Genomic DNA, 16,670 nt, shown 5'->3' on the forward strand with positions numbered 1-16,670 from the left:
TTTCCACATGAAAAGTAATTATTTTAGGAGATGAAATGCATACCATAAAAACATTGGAATTCATATTAGCTGAATGTTAAATTTCATTAGATCATAACATACTATAGTAACTAATAAAACATGCAGACATATAAATTTAATTGCCACATAAAAGTATAGCAATACAGTTTAAGTGATAGTTATTGACCATATTCACCCATGATGACTTTTAGGGTTGCACACATGAGATATGTGTCCTCTTATTTTTCCCTCTGGAGCCTCCTGTTTCTCATTAAATGACAGTTCCAGGAGAGCAAAGCTCTATGGTGTTTCATGAAACCCATGAAATCTTCTGGCTCCTGACATTTCTACTATGGAAAAATCCCAATATAAATATCTTTTCAAAACAGCTTCTATGACTCTTTGGAAAGATTGATTAGCTGGCCAGTGAAGGGAAGAAATGAGGAAAAGTATTCAGAATTTCAGATTTCCTTTGGAATTTCAGACCCAGTTCCCATCATGTGTATATTTTTAATCAATTAATTATAAAGTTGGGCCTAACTCTAGTTACACATCATGCCATATGCCCTGCTTGATGGAATCAGTCAGGACAGAATTATTGAGCCACATTGAATAAAGTCTCTCTTCTTGGCATTGAAGGAAAAGGAGGAATTAGGAATAAATACCAGGATGGCCAGGAGCCTAATGAAAGACCTTTGGTGACACCATGATAATAGGAACTTAGAAGACTAGTATGTGTACCAGATGGGAAAAATTCTAGGAAGTATAGGAGGTGGAGTGGAACCAAAAGAATCCTCGGAGGGAAGGCATATTATCTTGGCAGCTCTAAGTAAACTAGAGAAATGTCTAGTCTGATAATTTGATCTGATATATGGAGAGTCAATCGAGCATTTATTAAACACTTACTACATACCAGGGACATTCTTAGAGTTAGAGATTCTTGACCCCAAGGAATTCACATGTTGTTGGAGAGGCAACATATAGACAACTGTGTAGATGTAAGATTTATGAGGAGTAGAAGGACAGTAATCTCAGAGGGAAGGAATTAGCAGAGGTGAGGGGCGTGGTAGGGACACCCATAGAATATGAAATTTGGACTGAATTTTGAAGGAAACAAGGGAATTGATAGATAAAGGTGAGGTGGGAGAACATTCCAGATATGGAGGATAGCCTAGAAAAGGTACAGAGTGGAGGAGATGGAATATTATGTGTGAGAGAGACAGAAGACAGATGTTGCTGGATCATAAACTAGGTGGAGAGGAATATAGCATAAGAAGACTAGAAAATAGGTTGTGGCAAGTTGTAAAAAACTTGAAATGACAAATGGAATGCTTTTTATTTGATCCTAGGGGTAACAGGGAGATATAGGAATTTATTGAAAAGGAGGGTGATATGGTCAGAAAATTGCTAGGAAAATTACCTAGGAAAATCCATAGTTGCTAGGCTCAATACTGATTGACTCCAGAATATTTGGCCTACAATGTTAGCTATGGTTCCTGAGGCAAGTAGGGAGCCAAACAACTCTTGTTGGTAAATGGTACTCTCTGCAAGGATGGCCATCCGCATTCCCCACTGTGGTCCCAATCTCTTTCTGGTACTGAAACTCTACTAATTGTAAGTCAGTCAGCAAATGCATGTGTGGAATGTCTGCATGCAAGGCAATATACCTTATGTAACAGAAACCCAGGAAGCATCCTCAAGTTGTAGGAAGAGCAGTGCAGCTCAGTGTTTAAGTATACTGGTCATGGAACCAGAGGATCAGGCTCTATAACTGACTGCCTGAGGCAAGGCATTTAACCTCTTTAGGGAGTTTCTTAATCTGTATTATGAGGGACTGCACCAGATCAGAGGTGACACATGGGTCACTGGCTGCAATTCTCCAGAGTAGCCCTGAATTAGATTAAAATATAACTGGGAAATCAGCAATGAAGTCAATAAAATACAATAGAGCGTGGATAATGTTAATATATGGTTTTTCTAAGTCAATATATGTTAGTGGGCTTGACTAGATAACTTCTAAGATTCCTCCTAGCTCAAAATCCTATTAGGTTCTTGTCTTGAAAGCCCTTAGAAAAGGAGTAGAGTAATTTTTAGAAACTAGTTCAAATCTGGCCTCAGACCCTTACTAGCTGTGTGAACATAGACCAGTCACTTCACCTTGTTTGCCTCAGTTTCCACATCTGTAAAATGAACTGGAGAAGGCAATGGCAAACGACTCCAAGAAAACCCTAAATGGGGTCATGAAGAAGAGTTGAACATGAATGACAAACAACTGAACAATGGCCAGTACAAAGTAGTTTAATAGGAGAAGTGCAGTCATGTCCTGCCTGTTATACTCTCTGTGACGTCTTGAGTGAATTCCCTTCCATTCCATGAACTTCATTTTCCTCATCTGTAAAATGAGGGAATCGAATGAGGTGATCTCTGAGGTTCCTCATCCCTCTCTAGAGCTGTGATCCCGCCATCCTATGACTGAAAATTCATGTCACAGAAAGCAGGATTTGGCATCTTTTTGTCTTTTCCTTCTTTATTCGTACCATGCTTTTAATATGGCGAATTGCTTTACATACATTATATCACTCATTAAGCCTCATAGCAGCAACTGTGTTGTGTCAACCCTGTGTTCTCATTCCTGATTTTCAAAGAAGGTGCCTGAAGCTTGGAGAGAGAAGCAAGGACTTGCTTGTGGTCACATAAGGAGCATCAGAGCTGGGCTATCCTGCCTCTTAGTCCAGCATCTGCCATCTAACCAAGTGTTACATCTCCTAACCTCCAAGCGCTTTCTGAGGAATCATATAAGAATGAATGCTTGAGATTAGTTGTAAAACATTACCTCTGACACTAATGGGAAGCTATTTCTTTTCCAGTTTTAGAAAGTTTGGAGAAATTGCCTGTTGATGTCTGTCCTTTTTGGGTTTTTTGTTTTGTTTTTTGTTTTGTTTTCTAATTAATTTATTTTTAGTCTTCAACATTCATTTCCAAAAAATTTTGAGTTCCATTTTCTCTCCATCTCTCCCCTCCCCCCACCCAAGATGGCATGCATTCTGACTACCCCTTCCCTCTCTGTCCTTTTTGTGCTGTGGTTTGCCTCTTTCAGTGATTAGGACTATTTTACTAAATTGGATATTAGGCCCATCAGCTAATCAGCCATTAGGTACATCCATAAAGGCAGTACATAATCCCAGAGTGGGTACCACAGTTGCATTGGAATGTCATTCACACAGTGTGTGAGTTGAAAACCAAAAGATCCTCACTGGTTTTGTACCATTGTAGTTATTATTTGTTGTTTATTCAGTTCAGTCATGTTTGATTCTTTGTGACCCCATTTGGGTGTTTTCTTGGCAAAAATACTAGAGTGGCTTGACATTTCCTTATCCAGCCCGTTTTATAGATGAAGAAACTGAGTCAAACAGGATTGAGTGACTTGCCCAGGGTCACACAGCTAGTAAGTGTCTGAGGCCAGATTTGAATTCAGGAAAATGAGTTTTCCTGACTCCAGAGCCAGCACTCTATCCACTTCACCACCTTAGCTGTCCTATTGCCAATGTACAATTTATTCTCTGCTCCATCGTCACTTAACATCCCACCATAACCATCAATTCAGTGTCCATTGCTTCTCTTGTAGGAGCAAGATATCCTAATATCTGTAGGTACCTCTGTCCTCACCACCACCTTTGTGAAGTCCATGTCCACCTTGTGGTGACAAAAAGCAGTAGAAAGAGTTAGGGTTTGTGGGGATAAATATAGAAGTGGCTCATCCTCCCTCTGTTCCAAGAGGCCAAGTTCATCTGCCCCTGGAAACTAGGCAGATCAATGCTCCAGACATCTAAGACAGGTGCCTGAAATGAGAGCTAGGTCCATGATTCTATAACTGCTGCTGGGAGGCAGCAGTTCTAGTATGTATTCACCTTTTAACATTTGTTCTAACTTTTCATTTGTCTTTTCTATCAAAATAATATGTGACAGACACCAAAATGCAGCTACTTTCCTAACTATCTGCCACACATCTAGTCAATTGCTCTGATTCATAGATTCTTCAAGAGTATTATAGGGAATGGACCTGTGATTTAATTGGTATAGGGACTCCCAGGTGAGGAAACTCCCTCCACCAATATAGATTAGTCCCTCTTCTGCGACTTAGAGAAACACCCAGAACACTGACAGATACAAAACTTGCCCAGAGTCACCCCTCCAGTAGATGTCAAAAGCAGAAATTGAACTAGTCTTCCTGAATTTAAGGCCCACTATTTTCATAGGATCATAGCTCTAAAGCTACAAGAGACCTTAGAGATTAACCTGTCCAACACTCATTTTACAAATGAGGAAATTAAGGAATGACTTGCCCAGGGTCACATAGCGAGCAAGTGTTTGAGGTGGGATTTGAACATAGATTTTCCTGACTCCACATTCAGTATCCTAGCCATAGTGCTACCCTGCCTCTATTTATATAGTAAGGTGGAACAGCAACCCTGAGGGTCTTCCCCTCCCAACTTGACTTTTTTTCTAACCAAAGGGGCAATCCCTTGACTCACTTCTTCAAGAGGCCTATTCACTCGATGGGCATTACTTCACACTAAGTAAGTACATGAAAAGGCCTTAGCCTAAAAAGGCCAGGGTCTCCCATTGCATCCTGAGTCATCTCTAGTAATCCTGATGAATATCTGGTCACTGGATCTAGATGGCTCTGGAGGAGAAAGTGAGGCTGATGACCTTGCACAGCCCTCCCTCACTCAAATCAAAGTCAACTGCAAGTCATATCATCATTTCCCTGATGTCATGGTCCTCTTTGAAAACGAAGCACAAACACAACGAGGTAGAGATGAGAGTGATGTTTTTGTGGCTACAAATATTCTAGGAGCACATAGAATTGGAGGTTATGGGTTTCATGGAGTTTGAGGACCTGAATACCTTGGCCAAGTCACTTTAAATCTTTCATCATTCTCTTCACCTGAGGGACTTTGATTAGATGATCTCTGAAATATCTTCCAACTCTGAAACTAGGACTCCTTCAAGGAGGTGAAGAGAAAACATGGCCTTTCTATTTGTTTCATATGGGAGCAAGGGTTTCTGGTTCAGGGCTTCATCATCTTCTGCCTATCCTAAGGGTGTTCTGTGAACAATCATTGGATCATAAATCCAAGTCTGAATGGGACCTCAGATGCTACATAGTGCAATATCCCCATTTACAAATGAGGTGATTAAGGTCAAGAGAAGTTAAGGAACTTTACCCAAGGTCACCCAGGTAGTAAAATTGAGAAGCGGGTCCTATGATTCAAGAAATAGCATTTTTTCTACTGTGCTATGCCGCCTCCCAGCAATGGCAGTGGCAGAGTTGGGGTGGGGGGGGAAGGGAGAGAAGGAAATGTTGTCAAAAGAAGGATTTGCCATTACTAAGGACTTGTAGTCAAGACATCTTAAATTAAAATATTTGTGTTTGAAACATGATAGAATTGTTTTGGAGAGTCCATTCTGTTTAGTTATGATTTAGTTTCATAGCTTTTCTATAAGGAGAGTAGAGGGAGAGTCCCTTGATAAACTTTTAAGTCAGAAGTTGCTAAGATCACAAGTATATTCTTGCAGGTAGCCTCTGCCTTGTGGCCAGTGCTTAGCTGTAGGACAAGGTGACAGTACCTTGTCCTTCTCCTTCCCCGAAGACAGACTTGACTCTCCAATATCCTGCATTGCTCCCTGTCATCACATGTTCAATGCAATCTAGCTCAATTCCCCACCTTCTCTAATTAGCCATCGGAGTCCTTGGTTCAGTTATTCTCATTTCAATGCAACAAACTACACATTATATGCAAAGCACTGTGCTAAGACCTGGGGATGTAGAAGGAAAATAAAAAGGATCCCCTGGCCTCAAGGAGCTGACATTCCACTGTGAAAAGTTTTCATGGAGAAGTTAATTCATGGTCATTTGAGAAGGGAGATAGCAGTAATAACAAGGGAATCAGGAATTGCTTCCAACTGAAGGTGGTACCTGAATTGAGCTTTGAATAAAGCTAAGAATAATAAGTGGAGATAAGAAGGGAATGTATTACAGGCATAGGGGACAGCCTTGGCAAAAGTACAGAGGCAAGAGATAGCATGCTCAGTTGGGGAAACAGGAAATAAGCCAATTTAGCTGAAACATGAAGGGGAGTAATGTGAAATAATAAATCTGGAAAAGTGGTTGTTGTTGTTTTTGACGAGTTGTTTCAGTTGTGGCTGACTCTTCATGACCCCATTTGGTGTTTTCTTGGCAAAGATACTGGAGTGGTTTGCCATTTCCTTCTTCAGCTCATTTAACAGATGAGGAAACTGAGGCAAACGGGGTGAAGTGACCTTCCCAGGGTCATATAGCTAGGAAGTGTCTGAAACTGGATTTGAACTTAGGTCTTCCTGAGTCCAGTCCTGGCACTCTGTCCACAGCACCACCTAACTGCCCCAGACTTGGGCTAGGGGGAATCTATTTTTCCCTGTCCCATGATGTCAAAATCAAATATATCAGAGGAGGTTTACTTCTTCTGTGATTTGATTAGCATGTGTAACATGTCTTCTTCTTTAAATGTAATTGAATCATGTTCATGGCCACTTCACAAAATGTGATTGTGTATGGAAGATTGATGGACAGAAAGAAATTCAGAAGAACTCATAGGATGACAAGACTCTAGCTCCAGAAATGAACTGTGGAATTTTATTCAAGGTCAGAGCACAGAACGACAGACTTCTGGTAGAGTAATTCCTGTTTAATAGACTGATCGGTTAGTGCTAGCATGGGGAAAGCCCAAGAAGGGTGACCCAAGAGAACAGTGCAGAGAGAAGCCAATTTTACGTATATAATTTAAGTAGATATACTTGCCCCAGCACTGGTCTTATAGCTGCAGTGGGCTCGTAAAACTCAAAGTGCAGATCATATTTTCATACAGGCTCAAATGTTGAGATATGATGAAATTCATACAAGTTATTCTCAGATGGGATGTTATATATCTCGTTAGCTTTTGCCATTGAAGTAGACAAAGAGAAAAAAAAACTCAGCTGGATTAAAGAGACAGTAGGGGAAAATGGCAAAGGCAGTGGACTGGAAACTGGAAGAGTTGAGTTTAAATCATAGATCTGGCTCATTCCGATTGCATGTCCTTGAGCAAGTCCCCTTTCTTCATCTGTAAATTGATGGGTTTAGAGATAATCTCTGAGATCTCTTCCTGCTCTGACATAATAGCTTTAAACTAATACATAATATTTTATGGTAATGACATTTATTTCAACAATATTATAAAATATTGAATATACATGTTAGCTAAATAGATTATTAAATTATATCCCAAGGAAGGCAATTTGTTGAGTTAGAATATCTTAAACCTGCTACAAGGTTGGAAAGTTCACACAGCCTTCTGATTTGAATGTACTTTGAGATGGCCCTAGGGCTACATTTTAATCTATATGTAAGCAAATCATTAGCATGTAGGAACCAGTTATTATCATCATGCCTTTGAGGAGGCTCTTAGTCATTTTCTCTAGTGTTGCTTTTCTGTTTCCATTCATTTCCACTCCTTTCCATACTGTAAGATATTTAGAAAGACCATAGTTGTGATTATTCAAAATACCTGTAATTTTAGAGTCTCTTATAAATTCAACAGATAATTACTTGATGAGTATGGATGGTACAATGCATGGAGAATTTTAACTTTAGCAAAACCAAAGAACAGATTTCCATGGCAAAAATTGTTGGCTTCAAAGAGCAAATGAGAGGGATCAGTAAAGGTGGCCTAATAATAATCTACTCAAATATTCCTCCCTTATCCTAAGAGAAAGCCTAAGGAAAGAAGATGACTTTGTGTCTTGATCAAAAATTGAAGAAGAAAATACCAAGAATTTAGTTGAGCTTTATGGGAGAGAAATAACTAAGGAGAATTCTAGAGACCAGAGCTTTATATTGGGAAGCTCCCAATCAGGTCTTCTATAGCATCTGGGTTTTTCTAGATAGTCTCTGAGGTCCTTTCCGACTCTGAGAGCTTGTGAGTTAGTTAAAAACATCCTAGGAGTTGACTGAATTTGAGGAGAGTAGCAATTGGTTGACAGTGAGGCAGACAGGGCACTAAGCACCTGAAGCCTTCCTGAGTTAGACCCAGTTTGCAAATTCTTGCACTTCAGAAGTTTATCCTATATAAATCACCAAAGCAAGGTACATTCCATATAATTCTGATCTTCCTGGAGCTTCTGAGTTATTTTTGAGGTTGTATTGAAGTTGATGGTGCAGGCATCTATGTTTCATGAAATTAAAGTGAAAAATATTTCTCTGTTGTTTTAACAAATCGCTAAGAATTAAAGAAATATTAGCTCTCCTTAAAAAAACAAAAGAGTTGTAGTGAGGAATCAACAAACATTTATTGAGTTATGTGACTATGATATACCAGGCACTGTGCTTACAATTAGTTTTATGATAGTCCTATGGCATAAGGAAGTCTTTCCTGGTAACATGTGAGTTTCCCCATTGACCCTTGCTTCCTGCATTTGGGTTCATAATGCCTTATTCCTCCAGTGGAGGTAGAGCTGTCAATAGAGTAAGTCCTTGACCTGGTACCCAGTTTATGTCTAAAGAAAGGCCCATGGGCCACCTAGATAGTGAGGGAAAACAACCCCTTAATGAGCTTAGAAGCTGGGAATCAGTTCAACGGAAAGCGTTATTGCAACCAATAATAATAAAGGGGACGTGGAGAGAGAAAAGGGAGCCCAACATACAACTGAAGCATGCATGCTGACATAAAGTATAACTCATTTAAGGGTAGAACTGTTTTGAGGAGTACGATGAAACAAGTCCATTCAGCAGGAAGGGCATGCTCCAGTGGGAAGGTATCCTCCTGAGGGAGGCAAGGGTATCTCCAAAATGCCCTTCTAAGAGTAAGGTTATTATGCTCTGATTTGGGATGCCCTGCCCTGGAGCTGGCTGATTTGAATACCAAGGCAAAATATTATTTTGGAGGTTTGTTATCAGGAAGAAAAATAGCTGGTGGTAGACAAAAACTATTTGGGGCACACAGCTAACCTTCAGAAAATATTATTGTCGATATTTTTCCATGCTCTGTAAGCTTATAGCCTCCTTTAATTGAAGCCCATCATGATGACTTCAAGGTCATAAGCTATAGCCTCCCTTAAGCGAGACTGTCATGGTGGTCTCAAGACCACCTGGCCTAATCTTATAACAATCTATCCTTTGGTATTTGAGACCACCCGTGAACAGCATGTTGACAAGTTCTGTCAGGACCAGTCATCTTTGGTAAGTAGGTCTCATAGAGGCAACAGTTTGTGGGGGAAGGAGAGGTCTTAATCTAACTTATTTTATAACCTTTTGACCTATCCAGTGACCCAAAAGGTCCTAAGGTATCACTTTAATTTCTACAAGACACAAGATAAAGAGAATCAGAGTCAGAAGTACTCGAAGTTCCCCAACTCCTGGGGAAGGCCCAGGAGAACAGGTTGTTCAGTAGGTCTGGGGAGATAGAATGAATTTGGGTTATTAAGTCACTGACCTGTTCTTCATCCAGCTAGTAGTTCACAAATGTTATCGGAGGGCTCTATCCAAATGCGACAGGAGTTAAGGAGGATGTGTATTTCCCCTTGGTCTGCAAGCACATAACCTAGGGCTACATGGTGATCTATAACCATGGCCCAGAGGTCCTTTGGCTAGGGGTCCTTTGGCAGTGTCCATGATCTGTTCCTTCAAATGTTTAGCAAGCACCTTCTGTTAGTCTCTCAAGCATCTGTGCATGTCTTCTTTGACCACTCTGCAGGGCAGGGACTGCCCCTAGGAGGGCCCTGACTCCAATCAGGTTGTAGCCTACACCCCTTTTGTACTTGGACAAGTGCCTTGGAGATCAAGAGGCAAATTTTAAGGTGTCAATGGAGTTATTAGAAGGTGAGGTCAATGCCTATGGTAATGAGGTTGCAGGTAAAGTTGCTGAAGAATGGGATTGGGGTGTGGGTGTAGATTAGGTAAAAGGTACTGGGATACACAGGTTCACCAAATTTCAGAAGGAACATGGAGTTGAGTATTGTTGATCCAGGTGCCATTAGAATGTGTAGTGATGTTCTCTGATTGGGTCCCTGAGGAACATACCTTTATGACCAGGCAAGTGTCATGGTTTGTGTTTGAGCAAGTGTGGTTCAAGTCTCCAGGAGGGTTCATCCAGTAAATGGCACACTGTCAGGTTTGATTAGGGAAAGGCAATGGACCCTGGAGTGCTGGCTGAAAACTGGATGGTGTTTTATGTGCCCCGTTATGAGGGCAAGTTTGTGGAGATGTTTCCTTAACTACTTCCATGTCTTTTGTGGAGATTCTTTAGCTAATGCTGCTAAAGACTGCTAGTGATAGGACAGCATAATTTAGTAAAACTTGACAAAATCTAATCATATTGGCCTTCTGATAATTAATGTGGTAAAATCAGTTCAAACCTTATGGAGCTAATCTTATTAACAACAGAGCCATAGGAACATTGTTGTTGTGTTTGTCCTTCGTTTCCGAAGAGGAACATGAAGAATATCAAAGTAAGCTACCTGATAAGGTGGCTTTATATTTGCATCTAATTATAGAAATTCAGAATTGCTGAAGCACTGCAACAAGAGTCATTATCAAAGGAAATTACAGTTTTACCTTCTGTGGTTAGACAGATTTGCTCTGAAAGGAAGGAGGGATATGATTGTAACAGCATCAAGCCTATGCCTCCAGACCTAAGTCTAAGGCCACAGAGTAACTTATCATAGGTATAACAGAATCCCTAATTCTGTTTGATTTTAGGTGAAAATCATAGTTAACTTTTCGGAAGAGCCAATTATGTGGCAAAGTTTCTACCCTATTCACAGGGTTTCATAGCCAGGCTCAGGATTAACTAAGTGGGAAACATTTCTGTTCAAAAAAGAAGTAACACAATGGGGAAAGTGACTCAAGAGGCTCCTGCCATTACCTAGTAAGGTCATTCTTTCAACCTTCCCGGGCACAGACATCCACCTGTATCAGTTCTTGGACAACACTCCTAGCATTTCTCTCAAATGGTATATTACTGACAATGATAATTCAGACAATCATACCTGATTTTAAAACTTAAAACAATATCAGATTTTAGCCCCAAGAGATTTTGCCTCAAGTAGCAAATTTTACTAATCACAGCTTAGGGTTAGGTACAGTTCTTATCCTTTCCCTCAGGTTGTTGCCATAACACTTGATGAAAAGTTTTCCAGGTCTTTCAAAAAATCATTCAATATCTATTTCTTCTTTTTTTCTAGTTTAAACTCATCCTAGTATAAAAATAAATCATTAGAAATTAAGAAAACAATAAAATTCTGGAATTCCACATAGATAGTGACTATATGATAATTCATTCAAAATCTAAAAAAACACTGGCTACTTACTGTAAGCCTCCTTACTAACAGATATTCATCTTTTAGGATATCATATGTTAACTTCCTAATGCAAAAATAAGTCTTTAAGATTGTAGTCTGTTAAGAATAAGGTGGTTCAAGATATAGCTTCAATATATACTGTTCTAGGTATAATTTCAAGATTTTCATAATCATAAATTATCATACAAATACTTTTATACTGTAAGCAAACTTGTAAGTTCCTTCCCCTCACCCTCGCACTTTGGTAGTGAGTATTTGTAATAGAAGAGAGGATCCCAGTTTCATAGCAAACTGATTCATTATTTTAGAATTTCACAACATTTAACAACTTGTGTCACAGGACTGATGAGATTTTGTGACCTTGTCCAAGTAGAAGTCCCAAGGAACCTGACCAGTTTACAAATAAGGAGATTTCATAAAGTGTTTTTTGGTATACTTTTCCTATACAGAAAGTAATTATTATTCCTATTTTTAAAGCAAAACATACCCAGTTAAATATATGATTGGTTTCAACATTATGACAACAGCCTCTAATAAACTTAATAAATAATTCCGCAGCACCCCAATCAAAAGAAGAGTTAATTTTCTTTTTTTTCTTTTTTAATTTATTTATTTAACATGCTTAGTTTTCAGCATTGATTTTCGCAAGAGTTTGAATTACAAATTTTCTCCCCATTTCTACCCTCTCCCCCACTCCAAGATGGCATATATTCTGGTTGCTCTGTTCCCCAGTCAGCCCTCCCTTCCATCACCCCACTCCCCACCCATCCCCTTTTCCCTTCCTTTCTTGTAGGGCAAGATAAATTTCTATGCCCCATTGCCTGTGTATCTTATTTTCTAGTTGCATGCAAAAACTTTTTTTTTGGTTTTTGAGCATCTGTTTTTAAAACTTTGAGTTCCAAATTCTCTCCCCTCTTCCCTTCCCTCTCACCTTCCCTAAGAATTCAAGCAATTCAACATAGGCCACATGTGTATCATTATGTATAACCCTTCCACAATACTCATGTTGTGAAAGACTAACTATATTTTGCTCCTTCCCAACCCCTCCCCCTTTATTGAATTTTCTCCCTTGACCCTGTCCCCTTTTGAAAGTGTTTGTTTTTGATTACCTTCACCCCCATCTGCCCTCCCCTCCATCATCCCCCCCTTTTTTTAATCTTCTTCCCTATTCTTTCCTGTGGGGTAAGATACCCAATTGAGTATGTATGGTATTCCCTCCTCAGGCCAAATCTGATGAGAGCAAGATTCACTCATTCACCCCTCACCTGCCCTCTCCCCTCCTCCCACAGAACTGCTTCCTCTTGCCACCTTTATGCGAGATAATCCACCCCGTTCTATCTCTCCCTATCTCCTTCTCTCAATATATTCCTCTCTCATCCCTTAATTTGATTTTATTTCTTTTAGATATCTTCCCTTCATCTTCACTTCACCCTGTGCCCTCTCTCTCTCTCTCTCTCTCCATATATATATATATATATATATATATATATATATATATATATATATACACATACACATACACATACATACACATTCACTTATATATATATATACATAAATATATATATATATATATGCATATTCCCTTCAGCTACCCTAATGCTGAGGTCTCATGAATCATACACATCATCTTTCCATGTAGGAATGTAAACAAAACAGTTCAACTTTAGTAAGTCCCTTGCAATTTCTTTTTCTTGTTCTTTTTCTTGATTACCTTTTCATGCTTCTCTTGAGTTTTGTGTTTGAAAGTCAAATTTTCTATTCAGCTCTGGTCTTTTCACTGACAAAGCTTGAAAGTCCTCTATTTTATTGAAAATCCATATTTTGCCTTGGTTCTTAACAGCATTTCTTATATAATGGTTTCCTCAAATTCACAATAGAAGAAAATTTAGAATCATAATAACATATACAATAGTATGGATTTAAAACATGAAACAAAACTTTTTGACTGTCAGATCATTTTAATCCAATTAGTTGAGTTAAGAGAAAGAGGTAAAGGGGCAGTGTAATACAATAGAGTGTTAATTGATGTCAGAGGACTTGGCTTCAAGATTTGCCCATATTATCTATGCGACCTTCAGGAAATCGTTGACCTTTTCTGAGTCTCCTGTTTCTTCATCTGTAAAATGGCAAAGGGGGGTGGGATAAACTTTATGGCTTCTAAGATCCATACCAGCTCTAAATCTATGATCCTATCATATCAATGCCCTGACAGAGGCAGTGGGGAATGAAATTCCATTATAGAAATAGTTGTCTACCTACTTAACATACATCATGATGACAGACCATTAAAGTAAAAAGGAAAAAAATCTGCTACCAAATTAGAGTCAACAGACAGCAGGTATGTTAAGACCTGAATCCTTTACGTGGAGTGTGTGACTAGCTATGGGGTAGAATCCTCAGAGGTGTTTAAAAGCTTTTAATAGATGAGCACATAGCATTGTGTAGACACCATAACTAATGTTTGCTGAAGGAATGAATGAATGACTAAGACAGCTGCTAATGGACAGTAAGGTGGATCCAAGGAACCAGGGCTAAGATGATTTCTGCCTATTAGGAGCCACTTGAACAGCAAAGTAAGGAAAAATTCTGCTGGGAATTGGATTGACAAACACCTATGATGAAGGCAGGTCAAAATTTGAATCTTTAGACAAAAAATTCAGGTCACTTTTTACCTCATGATAGATATATACTTGTACCCCATGGCATATGGTAATTTAGGAAGACTTCCTTGAGCTGGTAAAATTTTAAGGAGAACACTAGACTAAAAAAAAACTTCCCAAATTCTAAGTGGCAGCAGAATTTAAGCTAATATAATTTATAATGTCATATTTGATCACTTTTTTCATGATCATATTTCTTAAGGCAAAAAAATAGTTTGAGTACAAATTGCCATATTTCTACTTTCCAGTAGTATCTAGAATCTTCCTGCATTAGACTCCCTTTGGAATGTCATTTTAGATTTTAAGCCAATAGGAGGCAAGAGAATTCCTCTACTGAGCACAGAAGTACCCCCTGGTGGCTTAAAAGACATGTCAACTTCTTATGTACGTGAGCTGTTCTAAATTGAAGAGCTTTTACTCCCAAATCTGACTCGTATAAAAACGAAGCGCAATCTATAATTATTGACCTTATTTTCATTGGTTGCCTAAGTATTTGATTCTTACAAAGTGGTCTCATGGAGAGGACATGGGGGGTGGGGGTAGAGGGTAGGGGCAGGTACTATTCAGCTTAATCAGTAATTCAATTCCTTGGGGAAACTGTATTAACTCCTTCAAACCACTAGAGGACTAGGGAGCTACTGCTTGTGTGCTCCAAATAGCTTTTTAATCCATGTTTATTTACTTCCTAATGACAAACCCTGAGACTGATTTCTTTATAAAAACACATTTTGGTGGTTTGGGGAGAAACATGCCTGGGTATAATGTAATTATCAGAACTGCAGAGCCATAAAATCCTCTTTTTCTAATTGGGTTCTGCTTGGAGTTTGTATGTAATTTGTGACCCTTAATTCCCGGATTTGCCTGCTGGCTGACTCTGATAAGAAAAACATCAATACCTCAGGACCCTGATAAGGGGAAACCAGGAACTGCAAAAATATTTGTGTTCCTTGAAAAGGGCAGCCTCCTACGTCTGAGTTTGGAATGGAGGAAAGTAAGCCAGATAGCTGAATATAATGCACACATAAAATTTTAAGAGCTAATCTGAATGTTGTGGGGTACTCTGACTAGCATGGTGGCTTGTCAATGGCGAATAGAAATTTGTTTCAAAGCAGATGTGTTTGAAATTTGGATTCCTGTTGAGAGAGATGATGAGACTTCATCACCTGAGTATCTTTAGTTGACATAGTTTCCTTTTTTTCTATCTACCTTCATATTAGCAATGAATTTTGGTTTTGCACCAACTAGATGTGAAACACTTGCTCATGGTCAGAAGGGCTGGAGCCTTTTGACATGCTGTTGTCTCCATTAACTTAGCTGGTCAAACCTCCCAAGTTCCTAATTAGGGAAACTCTGAACTAAAAAGCTCTGTGTGTTTTTTCCTTTCCCCTTCATTCTGCGGGTAATAGATTGAGGGTGAATAATAATACAGTAGCTTCAACTTGAGAGACGTGTTCGCAGAAAGAGAGTGAAAATCACTTCTTATTTTCGCTTAGAACTGTGGGCCTTCTACTCTACTCCCTATTCCCCTTTATCCTAAATCATCTAAAAGACAGCACTATGTAGTGAAATGAATCTCTCCTCTTCCATCTTTGGCCTTTGTGACATTTGACAAATAAGTATTCTCTCTGAGCCTCAGTTTCATCATCTGAAGAATAAGGGAGTGAGATGAAATGGTCTCTAAGATCCTTTGTAGACCTAAATTTATATAGATATAGGTATAGATATAGATAGATGTAGATGTAGATGTAGATATAGATAGATTTGTATATGTAGATATATAGTTATACACTTGTAAGTATGTATATTTAACTTTGGCTTCTTTATGATACCCTGTTAGATACTGCACAGAGATACCAAAGAAAAATGCTTCTTTGGAGTGTCCCTAATCTCAAAAGATGCTATTATAAACAAATACAACCCTAACAGAAAGAATAATTTGAAGTCGTCAATGACAAAATCGGTTGTTGCCGTTGTTATCGAGTCATTTCAGTCGTGTCCGACTCTTCATGACCCAGGTTGGGGTTTTCTTGGCAAAGATACTGGAATGGTTTGCCATTTCCTTCTCCAGTTCATTTTTCAGATTCTATCAATAGAATCTTAGATTCTCACATCTCATCTGTGGACAGTTGCCTCTTTACAAATAGGCAGGTGAGCCTGATTTAAGCTACAAAAAGATTTCATCTCCCTATTATGGCATTCTTTATATGTGGGCAGCAGAGGATTGCACAAAAGTGAACCAGACCTTCAATGTCATTGTCCATGATGTTGTACCACCAGTGATGAGGTGCAATTGATTACTTAAAACAAACAAATGCTTTGGTTTTCTTTTGCAAGATTTTAAAGCTATCTCTATAAGCTTGATAGTTTGATTTTTTTTTATATTTTTATCATTCTAGTCGAATGTAAACTCCTCAAGGTCAGGGACTATTTTGTTTTTGTCTTTGTATATATTGTGCCTAACAAAATACACAGAACAAACAGTAAACACTCAAATACTTATTGAAATGAAGTGAAGTGAATTTCTAAGAAATTGGGAGAAGACCTGGGGTGGTGGCTTTAGTTATTAATTTTGAATTTTTATTCTTGTGAATGCCTTAGGTTTAGGAGCATTGGGTTAGAGTATGGATGTGT

Source organism: Trichosurus vulpecula, chromosome 1, assembly GCF_011100635.1.
Source record: "Trichosurus vulpecula isolate mTriVul1 chromosome 1, mTriVul1.pri, whole genome shotgun sequence".
Classification (NCBI taxonomy): Eukaryota; Metazoa; Chordata; class Mammalia; order Diprotodontia; family Phalangeridae; genus Trichosurus; species Trichosurus vulpecula.